At 41.2% G+C, this 18,078-nt stretch overlaps 1 long non-coding RNA gene across 1 annotated transcript; it reads right to left on the bottom strand.

Moving 5' to 3' along the window:
* Positions 1 to 5,555: 5,555 nt before the first annotated feature.
* LOC136708082 (uncharacterized) lies at positions 5,556 to 16,924 on the bottom strand. Its single transcript, XR_010804314.1, has 4 exons — positions 16,840 to 16,924; positions 16,660 to 16,729; positions 5,871 to 5,916; positions 5,556 to 5,641 (listed from the first exon to the last, which is right to left on the bottom strand). It is a non-coding gene; the product is annotated as an uncharacterized lncRNA (long non-coding RNA).
* Positions 16,925 to 18,078: the final 1,154 nt, after the last annotated feature.

Genomic DNA, 18,078 nt, shown 5'->3' with positions numbered 1-18,078 from the left:
GAGAGAGAGAAGAAGAAGAAGACGAAGAAGAAGAAGAAGCAGGAGAATGAAATGAAGTGTGACAACATATGAATTTCAAATTTGCAGGGAGACATCAAAGTGCACCATCCTGGGTGCCTTCGACAAGGACGCTGGCTGATTTTTAATTCTGTTCCCCTGATTGTATCAGCAGCCTAACGAAGAGCAACATAGGCCCAGCCAGAGCACAGCAACGGGAGAGAGAGAGAGAGAGAGAGAAAGAGAGAGAGAGAGAGAGAGAGAGAGATGGAGAGAGCGACAGAGATCAGAGAGGAGAGAAGAGGAGATGGAGGAGTGGGAAGGAGAGAAGAAAGGGAGAAGCTCTTCCAAACACAGACGGCTCAACCCTTTGTTGTCCTAGCGATCACAGAGTCCCTTTCATCAGAGAGGGAGCAGTTTCCACTCCTCTCCATTTTTGGTAAGGAGAGGGAGTGTATGTGTGTGTCTGTCCACTCAAGGACTTCTCCCAAACAGAGAGAGAGAGGGGGAGAGAGAGAGAGAGAGAGAGAGAGAGAGAGAGAGAGAGAGAGAGAGAGAGAGAGAGAGAGAGAGAGAGTTTGTCCCTATGTTCTGAAATGCATTAAATAAGCGTACACAGTATATAGTGAAAGCCAGCGTTACCTCCTGTCTAAAATCATGTGTTCTATGTAGGTCAGTTACAACATAAAGCTCAACATCAGAGAGAACAGTGTCACTTTACACCTCACACCTCCTTAATAAGTACATTACATGAGAAGAGAAACATCCTCAACTTTTAAATTCCAAATGGACTTTGACCTCTAAGCCCTTTTTATCAGTTCCTTTTCCTTGTAGCAACTGTTTGAATTTAGGAACTTTTTTCCTGACTTGAAAACATCTCATAAATTTTGAGGAGGTCACCATGCACCAGCGGATTAAGGAAAATAATATTACTATATTATTATTATTCAATAATAATGATATCAATTCTGTCGATGAACTAACATAAACATAACCACAAATCAGTACGTAAACTACCCTGCTCTGCTTGTATACGTGTCACTCACAAATACTGCAAGGCATGGACAACAATAGTGTTAGGGTTTCCTGTTTATATTCATTTACAGTACATCTTTATACTGTTAAACATATATCAAGTTGTTTTTTGATCTGAGTGCTTTTTTCAGAATAAAAGTCATTAATATGTTTTTATTATTATCCTCCTGTATGCACTCAGGCCATTTAAAAAAGTCCTTCTCCTCCTTCAGTTTCACCTGATTTCATTTAAGGAAGGAGTTGTTGGATAAACTAAATGTTGGAAAAAGTAAGCGCAAATGCTACGTGATAATAAAAAAATCATAATACAGTTTTGTGTTTTTTTTCATATTTGTCAAACAAATAAATACACACTGCCCACAAAATAAATGACTTATCATTATGTAATAACAACATCATATGGTCACAGATTATATGAGAATATAAATATATGAGAAAAGGTGCAGTGCAGATATTTGTAAGCTGTACTCATACAGATTCATAACACTTAAACAAGGTCAATTAATGATTCAAGTTATTCAACATTCACTAGGTATGTGTCACTGGGCCTACACCAGACTGAGTCAGAGAGATAGAGTGAGTCAGAAAGTAACATTTATACAAGGCAAAGTATTTTATATGAATACCTGACTGGAGTTGTTGGTGTTGAGACATATTTACATGTAAAGCTCAGCATTTTCATCTGAGGAATTTTGGACGGTTTTCTGAAATATTCCCGTGATTTGAAGTGCAGAAGGTGATTTTACATACTCAGAAATATCAGTTAAGATCATTCATTCATTCATTATCTGTAAGCGCTTATCCAGTTCAGGGTCGCGGTGGGTCCAGAGCCTACCTGGAATCATTGGGCGCAAGGTGGGAATACACCCTGGAGGGGGCGCCAGTCCTTCACAGGGCAACACAGACACACACACATTCACTCACACACTCACACCTACGGACACTTTGGAGTCACCAATCCACCTGCAACGTGTGTTTTTGGACTGTGTGAGGAAACCGGAGCACCCGGAGGAAACCCACGTGGACACGGGGAGAACACACCAACTCCTCACAGACAGTCACCCGGAGCAGGAATCGAGCCCACAACCTCCAGGTCCCTAGAGCTGTGTGACTGCGACACTACCTGCTGCACCACTGTACCGGCTAGTTAAGATCATACTTTCCATAATTAAAAAAATGTCAGCTGCCTACACTGTGGTGTGATTTCATAAAGAATGAAAGCAAATGTTTTTACCTTGTGTTTTATATATTGTTAATATCTGTTCGTTTCATTATTTTATATTTTACTTTTTAAAAAAAAAAATTTTTTGGGAAGGTTTTGTCTTACGGGGCAAATACAGAGATATCCAAATAATTGTGTGGAGCTCCCTCTTAGAGAGCACATGTCGTCGCTGTCAAATTAAAAGCATGCATCTCCATTTTTGTGGATTTTTAGTTTACTACATCATTTGAACACAGCAGCTGTCCTTCACACTGTGTGAAAGTTTCAATGTGAATGAACAAATAGCAATGCTTCAAAATGTCTTGGAATTAAATCTTTTTGCACTGACTTCCATTGAAATTTAACAGGGTTTTTTTCTTCTCCTGTAAAGTTACATTTTTTTGAAAGATACATGTTTTTAATTGGACAGCAATGATGTGTGTGCTGTTTTCTCCAGGAGTGTGAAATGATTGGGGCAGTATGGCAGTCAGAAAGGAATGCGAGGCATTTGGCATTTGGGCTCTTGGCACATGTTTGTGCCAAAACAACTGCTGTGCCAAACTGGCTAACAAAGTCAACAGACCACTGTGCGTGCATGGACGTGTGTGTGTGTGTGTGTACTTTTACTCAAGCAAAACCTGTTAATGTCTGTAAAGATTAAAAGGCTGATACTTTATACTTTAACCAGAAAGTGGGTGTGTATTATCGCTATTAATATTTAGAATGATAAATTACCTCGGTAACTATGTCGTAACCGTATTACACATTACATAAGTTACCTAGTTACTGAGTGAATAAATTAATTACTTTCTATTTGTAATCTGTTTCTAAATAGAACACACTCAGATATTTCTGGAGCACCACAGGTATTGATTTTTAACTAAGCATATTATTACAAGCCTTTTATATTGTAGTAATTTAATGCCTCGAGTGGAGGACTTCAAGTGCCTCAGGTCTTGTTCACGAGTGAGGGAAAGATGGAGCAGGAGGTTGACAAAGCTTGTTGCTGTTATGTAGACTCTGTACTGGTCCGTTATGGTGAAGAGAGAGAGCTGAGCCTAAAAGCAAAGCTCTCGATTTACCCCTCAGCCTACGTCCCAACCCTCACCTAATGTTCATGAGCTTTGGGTAATGACTGAAAGAATGAGATTGCGGGTACAAGCGGCTGAAATGAGTTTGCTCTGCAGGGTGCCTGGGCTCTCCCTTAGAGACAGGGTGAAGTGTGCGGACATCTGGGGGAGACTCGGATTGGAGCCGCTGCTGGAGCTGGAAGTGGTGGCTAGGGAGAGAGAGGTCTGGGTTTCTTTACTCTGACAGCTGACCCCGCGACCCGGACCTGGATAAGGCGTAGACAATGGATGGATGGATGGATGGATGGATAACTTACTGGGGCCTATATTTGACTCAGTTTCCATTGTGTGTGATGAGAGATCATGCCTGAACAAAATAACACTTCCTGTAGAGTGATATTTGAGAAACAGAGTATGTTTGATGCACTCGTACTAAAGGAGAGCTAATAGTGACAATTGTTAATTCGCGGCTCCAAACATTGAATTTAACAAACCAAACACTGAAAGAAACTCAGCTTCCAAACCTCTGTCACATTGCGCTACACTCTGTATCTGCTAAAAGACATACGCTGTTTCTCAGTCAGACGTGAGAGAAGGTAGAGTGATAAAACGTACCAGAAATCTGGAACAAAATCACAGCCTACAATTGCACACTTTTCACACCCTGGGAAAGTGAATGCAGTGAATATTTACAACTCATTTAAAGACCCCCTCCAGTGAAAATCACGTTTTTACCTTGTTAACATTTTTTTTGTTGTTGTTGTTTTTTACAAACACTAGAAGATGTTTTAAGAGTAAAATAAGGAGGCTGAGCATTTCAGCTTTGAACCTGCAGTGTTCCAAAGACATGCTCAAACAGGCAGATTCACACAGCAGGGGTTTATGAGATCACAACACAAAGAACCAATCCTGTCAGCTCGTGGGGGCAGGGCTTTGCAACTACAGTTGAGTGTTTGAGTGAATGGAATTAATAGCGGGGTCTAATTGCATATTTAATGAGCCACAGATTTTTTTTTTTTCTTGAAGAACATACTTAATGTTCCTACAATAAATTAATAAATATACACCAACCTGCCAGAACATTAAAATCACATCCATTTTCTACATTCATCATCCATTTTATCAGCTCCACCTACCACATAAATGCTCTACCGTTACATACTGCAGTCCATCTGCTGCTCTCCATGCCTTTTAGCCTCCTTTCACCCTGTCCTTCAGTGCTCTTATCCAACACAGAGCAGGTGTGTTTTGGCAGTAGATCATTCTCAGCCCTGCAGTGACACTAATTTGGTGGATCAGACACAGCAGTGCTGCTGGAGGTTTTCAACTCCGTCTCACTGGTCACTCTAACGGACACAACTACCTTGCAGATAATTGATTACATCGTTACAACCTTGTTAGTCATCCTCTAGACCTTCAACAGTGCTCACAAGTCATTATCACAATATGCTTGTTACTGTTTTGCAGACATTTCTGAGACACTGACGGGTTAAAAAACTCCATCCATTCAAACCAGTCCATGTACCAATACACACTAACACACCACCACTACATTAATGTCACTGCAGCAGTGAGAATGATCCAACAATGAAATATATACATACCTGCTCTGTGGTGGTCTTGTGAGGGTCCAGTGGAAGTGGGTAACAGTATCCAGAGCAACAGACAGACTACAGTCTGTAATTGCAGAGCTACAAAGTGCTTTAGTTTATGATGGGTGTATGCAGTTACATTGGTTACAAACTTGTTAAAAATAAGTTAAATCACATTTTTATATAGTTATTTAGTTTATATATCATTTTTATTTTGGAATATTATCGTTTCCTAACAGTTCTGATGTTGGCCTGTCGAGATCTTTAATCTAAGTATTTTCAAAGGTCAGTTTTCAGCTTCACAGCAGCCTCTGATGGACACTGTAAGTGTTGCTATAAAACTGCTGGTCTTACATAAAGAGACACACTTGTAGCCGCACAGTAGGTGGAGGTGGGGGACTGTGTTGTTCTGACACAGAGATGAAACAATAAGTTCATAAATCTATATCATCAACTTGAAAGATCAGAGAGCTACACCTTAGTGGACACAGGCCATAACTTCAGAGGGTCAAACTGAAGATGGATTCATAAACTCAAAGCCCTCCTCCTCCCACAACCCACACTCATAATAAAGACACAGTATTATTGAGGAGTATGTCACATTTTCTTTATTCTTAAAAGTTTGTAACTCACCATGTTAACGACACAGTTAAACATTGTGTGAAACATTTGGAGAGAGCACAACACAAACCTCCATTTTTGGTTTTTGAACTGAATGATTGTGAACAATAGTCAAAACAAATTGCCTTAAGAAAAAAAGAAAAAAAAACATATATTAAATATATATATAAAAATATAAATCCAATATATATTCATGCTGAATGGACCAATAGACATGCTCCTATATATTTTTATATTGACTTCCATTAAAAGTTATGAAGGTTTGTTCCTTCTCCTGTAAACTTACTATTTTACTATTTATTATTATTTATTTTTTGCTGATCCCTGAAATAATTTTTTTCCCGTGAATCTTACCTCTCTCTGTGTCCTCTTGCAATGTGGTTTGGGGCATCACACCTGCCTTATACACACACACACACACACACACACACACACACAGTGAATAAAAGAAAGAGTGCATTCACATACATCTTTTTTAGACAATGTAAGTAGGGCATACATAATTTGTTATGACATTGTTTTGAACCTGTAGTTTACAATGCCTAGCCATCACACTAATTACTAATAAACTTATTTGTTATGGTCAGCCACAGTCTCGCTATAACTCAGGGAATTCCCCAACTGTCCTTTACGCACTTCACGCAGTGAAGCCCAGCAGCTTCTACTCACATTCCTTTCCCCATTCCAAAGCCAGTGGACTGGAACAGAGCTAAATAAATGCAAATAGGACTAAAAATAATCATCTATACATGTCAAAATCAATACTCTGCTATTTTCTAGTGCCTTGTAAAAAGCCCATATAACAATAGAAAACATGCAAATTATTTTGTCAAAAACAATATCAATATCTTTAATATTCATGTTTGCTTCAGCTGTAACTGCACATACTGGGCTTTCTCAAAGAAAAGTCTGGAAATGGTAAAGATAAAAAACACACAAATAGACTCATACACACACACACACACACACACAGAAATACCCACATGAAATAATTATTAGAAATCACTCACATATAATACAAATTATATGAACTTACTAACAATGTTTCAGTTTCCTATTGGTCAATAATGGGGCCTCATGTGATCTAAACAAGTCTTTTATTAACAAACCTGATCTTAACCCAAATAAACATCTATAAACATTAATAGATATAGCATAAACATGAATTAACATTACATAAACATGTAAAACATATATAAATAATACATAAACATCTATAAACATTACATAAATCTCTAAAACATATATAAATATTATATAAACATCTATAAAGGCTCACTCCAAAAATGGATATTCATCACAACCCATTCTAAACTGATCCTGACTGAAGCAGCTTTTATGACTAATGCCTGTTGGTCTGGTTGGAATAAGCCTTTATAGATGTGAACAGAGGTTGACACTGGTTGTAATAACAGGTTGTCCTTTAAAGTTTCTTATATTCCACAGTTTATACTTTTATCAGATAAAAATGGCTTAACTTTGAGAAGTAACATGGAAGTTGCTGCATCAACAACACACACAGCCATCTTTCACCCATCACTTGCACCAGTCAGCACTTACAGTCCCTTCTCCACTGCACTTGCCATGATACATAGCATCAATCTGCATGATATATAGTACATAATCTCAATGTGTGCCTTCACACAGGCATCAAACGCTGCAATCAAATCAATAATCTGATCACCCATAAAGACACGGGCAACAGGCCTCTGAGTGACATGCCCGGCTCTCAATGAGAAGAGTGCGTGATGAAGCCTGTTGGAAGGTGGCGCATGCCTACAAACGAGCCACTGGTGTTTGTTTCCATATTTTTCCACTACAGCCAAAGACCCCACACTGAGTTTTAATAGCAAATCAACAAAGCCAGAACATGAAAGCAGAGCCAGCTCCTCGGCTGAGAGCAGAAATTATTCATCAGCGCTGGAGTGTTGCACTGCGGGCGAAAGAACCTGCAGCACCGCTGCTTTTTAATTGCCAGAAAATGGGTGTAAACGATAGAAGGGCGAAGAGGAGAAGTGGGTGTGTGTGGTGGGGGTGGTATGGGATTCAGGATGGGAAAAAAAGAAGAAGAAGAAGAAGAAGAAGAAGAAGAAGAAGAAGAAGTCCCCCCATAATTCATAAGGGCTTGAAGAAGATAAGTGTGGCAATCAGGAATGCCTCTCTTTACCCATCCTGTTTGCCTGGTCCACAAAGAGGGCGAAGGAGAGAGAGACACAGAAAGAGAGAGAGAGAGAGAGAGAGAGAGAGAGAGAGAGAGAGAGAAAGGGAGGAAGATAGAGAATAAAAGTGCATCAAAGAAAGTAGGGGAGGATTAGGTGTGAGAGGGAGTTTACTACGCTCGTTTTGCATGAGGAAGCTGCAGGATTACAGATAACAAATGTTAGCGCAACACCCTGACCTGCTCTCCGAGAGTAAAAAGAGTGCTATAACAGCAGAAGTGGGCGTTTGTAATGGTATCAAGAGGATGAAGGAAAAGCAGGAGGAGCAAAAAAGAAAAAGCGGAGGAAGAGATGAAGAATAAGTTTTGAATAGAGGAAGAGAAAAGAAGAATAAAGCAAAAGAGTGCTTTAAAAAAAAAAAAAAAAAAAAGAACTCAAACACCCAGCCCCCTGTTGCCCCGCTGTAGTATCGACACAGTGATCATTTGCTAATGAGCCGATTAATTGTCGCAACCGTGCGCATGAGGGGGCTGTCAGTGAGGCGCGCAGTCTAAGCTCCCACTAGTGTGTGTGTGGTTGTGGGTGTGTGATTCTGTCTTTTCCTCAGCTTTGTTCCCATACTTTCTACACTTTTCCACTTAAGCAAACAAACCAAAGCTTATCAAAGCCCTCTTCTATAAACTCTTATAATCATCAGTCATGCATTGCCCACTCTCCTCCAGCCTCTAGCCTCTTTCTGGCCGCTGGGCTGAAATTGCCGCTGGGCTTAAGGGACTCCACCTCTGCTATGGCGAGTGACCCGAGCGCAAAACAGCTCTCAGACCGGTCAATCCACAATTAAAAGCAGTCTAACTCAATTGCGTCTGCCTTGCAAGTGCCTGACCGCAGACAGCGCTGAGACACGGGCGGTCAGCAGCTGGTCGTGACCCCTCTTTGGCGAACAATCTGCTTCGCCACGGTCACTCTCCCGCTCACTAGCGCAGTATCATGGAAAGGCCGGGTCACACATGAGCACAGACGGGAACAATATGGACTGCTCCTCCACAAACTCTGGAGGGGTGTAACGTTACTGACCACTGACGTTTCGATGGGGTCCTGCGGTCAATCAGTACACCTGAATGGGTCCGCTCACAGTAACCCACCCCCAAGCACAGCTCTAAAGTTTATACCGAGGTAAAAGTCATTAAGGACCCTCCAAGCAGAATGAAAAACACAAAAGCAAGAAAGAGACACAAGCAGGGTATACACTGAAGAAGCATGTGAAGTGACCGAAGGGGACAATAGGGCTCCATTAGGCATGCATTAACAAGAATTACTATCTAATTAAAAGGAAGCACCTCATTAATAACATTGGAGAGGGCCTCTGGACATCTCTCACAAGTGTGTGTGTGTGTGTATGTAAATGAGCGGAATGCTGTGATTCTTCCTAGCTATGTGACTAGCCCCGCTAAGGTTCAACGGATACATAATAATCCACAAAGGTGTTCAACGCCAGTAATTAAATATTTAAAATAGCCCAGCAGACTATCTAAATAGTAAATCACCTTCTCTTTTTTTCCGTGGAGTACAGCCGCAGTACAATATTGTGCTTCTAAGTTGTGGCTGTATTTAAATCCTGCTCCTGGCAGCTCACTGTACTGCACTGTTTCATTATTATACACCAACCCAACTGACCCAGTGCAAGCACGACTCCATAATCAGTTGCTGAGCTGACCGTAGAGGCTCGATTCACAGAGGACTTATTGAAGCCATGCAGCCGCATGGAGAACAAGGTAGTAATTAAATTGTAATTACATGTAATAACTCTTTCTTTTCCACCTTACTTTTAAAAAATGCTTACGTGTAATAATCTAAGCCACAGCTGAAGTCTGAGAGATGGAGAATGTACAGAAACCCTATAAAGTAAGGCTTATTGGCAGCAGCCCACAAAACAGTGTTGAAATGAATGTAAGCCATAAAAATGCAAAAGCTCTCATAATTAAAGAAAAGCATATTTGCTTCCACGGCCATGCCTATGTTTTTGTTATTGTTTTTTTTCCAAAGCAATTCCAACACCTAATGAAATGCCATGTACAGTTTTTTATTTAAGTTTCTATTTATGTAGCTTTTTTTTTACAGATTTTACAGTAACTGAAAAACCTTTTTTTCAGATTGTTTTCAGAACATAGCAATGTGAATGAACTAAGATTATACATCAGTTACAATTCATTCAATTTAATTTTACATTGACTAGTGAATTCAGAGAACAACACTTTAAACAATGTGGCACACTTCTCTTCTAACCCTGCCTTTAAATGATGAACTAATGATGCACTTTAGTGATACTTTAAATGTACTTCAGCCAAACTTTTGCTACAGCAGTGACAGTAAAAGCGCAGGGTTCTACAGAGCTCTACGGAAGTGATGGGCTGTTTGTGATTACCACAGAACGAATACAGGCACAAACATTAGTATTCGAAAAGCAGAGCTGAAGCCAAGGATTAAAGAAAGGAGGCACGTTTCTGACTGATTAGACTCGATACAAATGCATACTGATGCAACATAATCCATCCATAGTTTTAGTCTTGAAGCCGACATATCTCTGAAAAAATGGGAGTGAAAATGTTTGCAATAGCAGTCTTCCCTTGAGCTCGGAGGGAGTGTATCTCAATTGGCATCAGAGCAAGTCAGTCTCTGTGGTCAGGGTCCCCGCAAGGTTTTCAGACAAACTACATTATGGGAAGGGGAAGAAATAATAGTGACTTGATCAGCTATTGGGCTGATAGACAGAGGAGAGGCCCAATGTATTCAGGTGCATGCTTCTAACCCCTTCAGCCCACAAGCTGTTTACCTCTCTATCAGCTGCTTACTAAGAGCCGGCCTTCCATCCATATTCAGGCGGCACAAATTCCACTGCTTATCGCAGCAGCCCTCTCCAAAAGCTCCCCGTGTTCCCCTCCGCACATACATACATACATAAGCGCATCTTTATGGAAGCCAGTGGCAAGTGCACACCCAGGAGGGGGGACAGGATAAAGATCACCTTGAATTCAAAGTAGAGGATTGAGGCCTCAGTGGACAGAAAGGCAGCCACACAGGTTAGGGCACCAAACAAAGTGTGGTGTGTGCGTGTGTGTGTGTGTGTGTGTGTGTGTGTGTGTGTGTGTGTGTGTATCCTGTCCTTCTCTTTCCTGCTGTCATGCTGCTTTTTAGGTCTGTATATATTGTCTAAATATATATTTTTACAGTTCTTTATTATTATACAATCAGATATAATAGATCATTAATTAAACACATGTTGACTTTCATTTGAATTTAGTCTTTTATTCCATATTCTAAAAATATGCCTATCTGTGTGGTTATATGTAAATATGGGGGGGGGGGGGGCTGAAAAGTTACTAATACATTTTTCTGCATTTGTTTGTTTGTTTGTTCAGTTGTTCACTTGCTTGCTTTTATGCACGTGTCACGCTGTGTTTGGATCCTCAGTGCCTTATTTTCTTTGATTTAGTTAAGGGTTAAGAAAAATGCCAAATTAAAAATATAATAAATTGTTGGAAATCTATAAACCTGTGAGACCGGGGCCTGCTGCACAATCCACTGCATTTTAGACGACTATAGTCATTTCCACTTCTAAAAAATATGAATGGTTTCTTCCTAAAAAAAAAAAAAAGTGTATTCTGTCCACAGTGCACAGACACGCGGGCAATTAAAATGGAGCTCGGGTAACATTTATATACCATTCAAAACTAAACCTTCCCTTACAGTGCAGAGAGTGAAGTGTGCGTGTGTGTGTGTGTGTGTGTGTGTGTGTGTGTGTGTGTGTGTGTGTGTGTGTGTGAGAGAGAGAGAGAGAGAGAGAGAGAGAGAGAGAGAGAGAGAGCTGAAACACTCTCCTCTCCGCGCGCTCTCTCATCCTCTTCCCGTGGTTAATTGCGCGCTGCTGCCCGTCATGAATATTCATGCGGACGTCTTCAGAGCCCCGCCTAATTAGCCCAAAGATAAGTGGAGAGATGGAGAAAGATGGAGAAAGATGGCTAACACCTTTCTTTTCTCCCCTCCTTTTTCCCCGTAAGGAAGCCGGTTCCCCTGCGAGTTTCCCTCGGGACTAAGCGGACCGAGCCTGGTCCCTTACACACACACACACACACACACACACACAGAGAGAGAGAGAGAGAGAGAGAGATAGAGAGAGAGAGAGTCTTTCTTTCAGCTATAGCGAGGTGAAGCTTTTCATTAAAACACTTTGAGGTGCGCTCGCTCTACTCAGTGAACGAAGCTAAAGTGAGTAAGTCACAAAACTGCACAGACTTCACCACACTACTGAATACTACACCACACTCCACATTACTGAACACTACACCACACTCCACATTACTGAACACTACACCACACTCCACATTACTGAACACTACACCACACTCCACACTACTGAACACTACACCACACTCCACACTACTGAACACTACACTCCACACTACTGAACACTACACTCCACATTACTGAACACTACACTACATTCCACACTACTGAACACTACACTACACTACACACTACTGAACACAAAACTACACTCCACACTATTGAACACTACACTCTACACTACTGAACACTAAACTACACTCCACACTACTGAACACTAAACTACACTAAACACTACTGAAAACTAAACTACACTCCACACTACTGAACACTACACTACACTCCACACTACTGAACACTACATTACACTTCACACTGCTGAACACAAAACAACACTCCACACTAATGAACACAACACTAAATTTCACACTACTCAACACTACACTACACTACACACTACTGAACACTATACTACACTACACACTACTCAACACTACACTACACTACACACTATTCAACACTACACTACACACTACTGAACACAAAAAACTACACTCCACACTACTGAACACTACACCCCACTCCACACTACTGAACACTAAACTACACTCCACACTACTGAACACTACACTACACTCCACACTACTGAACACTACACTACACTACACACTACACTCCACACTACTGAACACTACACTACACTTCACACTGCTGAACACAAAACACACCACTCTACTGAACACTACACCCCACTCCACACTACTGAACATTACACCCCATTCCACACTACTGAACACTACACTCCACTCCACACTGCTGAACACAAAACTACACTACACACTACTGAACACAAAACTACACTACACACTACTGAATACTACACTACACTGCACACTACAGTACACACTACTGAACACTACACTCCACTCCACCCTACTGAACACTACACTACACTACACACTACTGAACACAAAGCTACACTCCACAATACTGAACACAAAACTACACTCCACCATACTGAACACAAAACTACACTCCACACTACTAAACACAAAGCTACACTACACACTACTGAACACAAAACTACACTTCACACTACTGAACACTACACTACACACTACTGAACACTACACTACACACTACTGAACACTACAATACACTCCACAGTACTGAACACTACACTACACACCGCACTAGTGAACACTACACTACAGAACACAACACTACACTACACATTAGTGAACACAACACTACACTACTGAACACAAAACTACACTCTAAACCAATGAACATTATATTACAGTCCACACTTCTGAACACATTCCACTACACACTACTGAACATACTACACTTCACTACACACTACTGAACAAAACATTACACACTCTGCTGAACATACTACATTACAAATGCTACAGAACACAAACTATTGTACACACTACACTTCAGAAGCTCTATACTACACAATGTACTGCACATAATACACTACACACTCTACATGCTACTCAGTATACTTTACTTCATAGAGACACACTTATTACTGTCTCACATACACACAAAAACACACACACAGACAATCATACTTATTAAACCATCATACACACATATTACTGTTTTATACCCACATACATATTACATTCCTATACAGAAACACGTGTGTCATATAAACTGTCTCTTTCTCCATCTCTCTCTCAGTTTAATACAATTCAATGTGTTTTGTCCATTGGTTACATTTATACTGCCAAGCAATGGGCTGAAATTTCAAAAAATTTAGGACAAAAATAATCATTGAAATATACAATTATTGTAAATGCAAAAAAAATGTTCTCTCTCTCTCTCTCTCTCTTTCACTCTCTCTCTCCCTCTCTCTCTCTCTCTCTCTCTCTCTCTCTCTCTCTCACACACACACACACACACTCAATATTATTGCCTGATACACAAACATTTATTGCACACTCACACATTACTCTCATAGCCACACACTTCACACTGTTTCATACACACTTATCACTATCTTGTACACACATTACACATATTCCTGCCTCATTGACACATACTTACTACTGCCTCATGGATACACACGCAACAATTTAATACACATAGTTATTACATATTGTTGTTATTACTGTGTCTCACACACATACACGCTTTCTACACACACACACACAATTTGCTACTGCATTATACACGTATTACTGTGTCAAACACTTTTTTACTATCGCTTACACATTACTGTCATACACATTACTGTCTCCTAAACACAGACTTATTACTGTAATGCAAAGAATCTGTCTGTCTCTCTCTGTCTCTCTCTCTCTCTCTCTCACACACACACACACACACACACACACATACACTTTTACTGTCTCATATACAGACTTTTATAATAAATATTCTTTTTTAAAACAAATAATTACTGGGGAAACCCAGTTAATACAACATATTTTCATTTGTTCAGTCGTTGAAATTGCAAAATAAAAGTGGATGAATATAAACTTTATTGAGTAGTGAATGCTAAAAATTTCAAACTCTGCTTAATTCGTTCATTTTTGTTTCATTGTTTGTTGGGTTTTAGACATTGATGGAAATATGTGAAACAAAACAAATCTATCAAATGGAACCGAATAAATAATAATGAATAAAAACGAACGAATATCTCAGGAAAAAAAGGTTGTCTCCAGGTACTGCTTCTGTTCACTAAAGTATAGACCGTTTAAATATCTCCAAAGATAAAAAAAAAAAAAGTGGTAATAAAATCCAATTGTGTGCCTTGAAGTTTTAGAACTATTTGCCAGAAAGAAGGGCGATTATTGTTTTAAAATTTCCCAATAGAACTGTTTAAATAGAAAAACAATTAAAAACATCTGGAGTTAAAAAAGGAATAAAAACCAAAACTACAATTAAATTAGACTGCTATAAAATAATGTTTTCTAATAAAGATACTGAAAACGTAGCTACTCCTGAGGGGACCACAGCACTCGCGGTTTTTCTAGGTGTGTACTTTACGTTCTGAAGATTGTATAAAATAATAATGAATGTTCCTCGATTTTGTGTGAGAAAGAATGCTCGCGTTGTTTGTTTGTTTGTTTGTTTGTTTGTTTGTTTACGGGTGAAGCAGATGCTGGGACCGAGCGGGGACCTTGTTTTAGAAGCCGCTGCGTGGAATCGCGTTAATTCTGAAACCACTTCAAGAAAGTCCGATGGGAGTGAAGGGGCTCAGGGGTCTGCTACTCTCCAATATCATAATTATACGATTCAAAACTCGTGAATCACTCTGTGAGTAACAGCGCGAGCACCCTGCAACCGCGCGCTGCGGAAGTGATCTGCGTGCAGCCGCGGCTCTGAGTGTTAAACGGAGTGCAGAATTCCTGAAGTGGGCGGGGGGTGTGGGGGGCGGAAAGTGAAGTTGCATGACAAGCTGCCACTAGCCAACACATCCTGAACCCCACTACCCCTGCATCACCCCCCACCCCACCCCACACACACACACACACACCAACCCCCTACCCCCAAACGACTCAAAGACTGCGGCCAAAATTAGTGCGTCCAAAAATTCAGTGGTCAAAGACCACACTTGTCCCCTACTGTCTTACAGACGGAGGCCTGTTATTCGTTTTTTCCTGTATGGCCGATCATTCATGAGGAAGATCAGTGCGCTCCTTTCAATCCTCTCTCCATAGCAACCTCGTGCGTCCCGGCAAAAATTCCCCCCTCTGCCCCTCACAGGGGGCAGGAGAACTGGAGGAGGAGCAGCACGAGCATCTGCCCGCTTTTGTAGCCCCTCTGTCCCAAGTACAAGAGCTGGTGTGTGGGTGCGAGCTCGGGTGTGTGGTGTGTGTGTGTGTGTGTGTGTGTGTGTGTGTGTGTGTGTGTGTGTTCCATTGGGATTTTGCCTCCCTCTGCTCTTTTTTATTCCCACTCAGACGAAAGCGACAGAGAGAGAGAGAGAGAGAGAGAGAGAGAGAGCTTACAGTAAAGCATCATCCTCATTAAGTCCGTATCACATCCAGAAATACACACAGAGATAACAGGACAACGCTGTGGTTATTGAAGAAACATATAATCCACAGAGAGCAGTAGAATTAAAACTGCTGGAGCTGCTTATAACGGTTAATTACACGGTATTAAATTTAAACCGAATTAATTGGTGATATCACGTGTTAAAACGAAACGGTAAGCGGCGACCAGCCTTTAGGATTAGGACTGGGTTTAGGATTAGGGTTATTATGGATGGTCCTTGTTTAAGGGTCATGTTCGCGCTTGTTTTGGGTTCTGCTCTAATTATGGGGTGCTAAAAATCCAGCTCCAGCGTCGTATTCCTGTATAAAGCTGATCAGATTAACGCTGAATTAAAACAATTTAAAATAACCGAATAAATCAATCAAAAATAACAGCGACTGTCTCTTTCATGTCTATTAGCCATCTATGACCAAACACAGCTGGCTCCGGATTTTTTCCTCCGCGCGCGGCTGAGATTAATAAATAAATAAATAAATGGTGGCTGGACATAACCACGCCTTTGACAGAGTGGTGACGAGCACCTGTGACCCTGAGAGCATCCCCGTCCAGCCAGCGCTCATTCCCTCTCAGCAAGACAGATGGGGTGGGGGGGTGGGGGGTGGAAAAGAAGCGTGCAAACTCACCAGTGGGGCAGCGTGCTCGAGCCCTTTCCTCAGCCTCAGCCCCTGCCTCGTCCTCTCTTCTCCGGAAAGCCTGCGGAAAGAGTCCCCCCAAAAATCAGAACAAGGCAAATGCAAAGGAAGCGAGCGTGGCCCAGTAAAACCTGCATTAGAATAAATAATTGAAATAGGCCTGATACCAACAACAACAACCACAACCAAGGAGAAGATAAGAGCCGTCCTGCAAACAGCGGCGGGAGTTGGAAGGAGCGCGCGCCTGATTGCAGACTTTTACACGACTGAAACAGGAGAGATGTAAGATTTGTTTAAAGCCCCACATTTCCATTTAAGAACGTGATTGTGTTTGCAAAGATCCCTTTCAATCTTGGCATCCCCCCCCCCCCTCTCTCTCTCTCTCTCTCTCTCCTCTCTCCTCTCTCTCTCCTCAGCCCTCAGCGTCTCCGAGGCTGCTTTGCAATTCATAGAATTGGTAATTTGCTATTGGGACAAAACGTGAAGGGAAAAATAATCAGATCAGCCGGGGAAAGCAGCGCGAGGAAAAGCCAGGAGGGAGGAAGGCAGGATTTCTCCAAGTTGCTGTTGAGAGAGAGAGAGAGAGAGAGAGAGAGAGAGAGAGAGAGAGAGAGAGAGAGAGAGAGAGTGGGGGGGATATAAAATAAAGAATACAAAATAAACGTGGCGAGAAAAAAAAAGGCTTGAAGGAATATGAAAATAGAGCTCTCCCCACTCGAGAAACCTGTGGAAGTGTCCAAATTTCACAAAATTCCCGCGTGGAGAAATTCACAAATAAATATAAATCAATTAAAGGACAAGTAAATAAATAAATAAATAAATAAATCCAGAACAAAACATCACATTTATTCTGAACACTGCCAACCAAAGGGAGGGCGGGTGCTAGAAGCCCACCTCACACACTGTAGAGCACTAGACCACTGCTCTAAGAGCATGCACGCAACACCAAGGGAGGTGAGATTCAGCTCTCTCTTTAGTTTACTCTAGTTCCATTGGCTCCATAGAGAAACGGAAGGTATTACATCAACGTCATGTATACGATACACGTGGAAGGGTGGACACATCCCAGTCAAGTCAGCTCCTTCTGGACGTTTTGAGTAGTGCTCTGTGGAACCGGGTGAAGGGAAAACACACCACTCTTCCTGTTTGATATGTTTGACAGTTGTGGCGGTCAGATAGTTGCTTTGTGCGGCTAATGCAGCAGGTGTGTACTTGAAAAAGGACAGATACAGTTACTCACCACACTAATTTAAAGAAAGAGGCGTGTTTTTGTGTGTGTTGGGTGGAGTGGGGGTGGGGGTAGGGGGGCTTTCTTCTACCCTAGTGAAGAGGACCGCACTCCCCCACGTGGTTTAGGTGCAAAACACCCCACAAAGCCTCATTTCGTAAAAAGGAGAGAGAGAGAGAGAG

Source organism: Hoplias malabaricus, chromosome 10, assembly GCF_029633855.1.
Source record: "Hoplias malabaricus isolate fHopMal1 chromosome 10, fHopMal1.hap1, whole genome shotgun sequence".
Lineage (NCBI taxonomy): Eukaryota > Metazoa > Chordata > Actinopteri > Characiformes > Erythrinidae > Hoplias > Hoplias malabaricus.
This window is presented reverse-complemented; position numbering and strand designations above follow the sequence as displayed.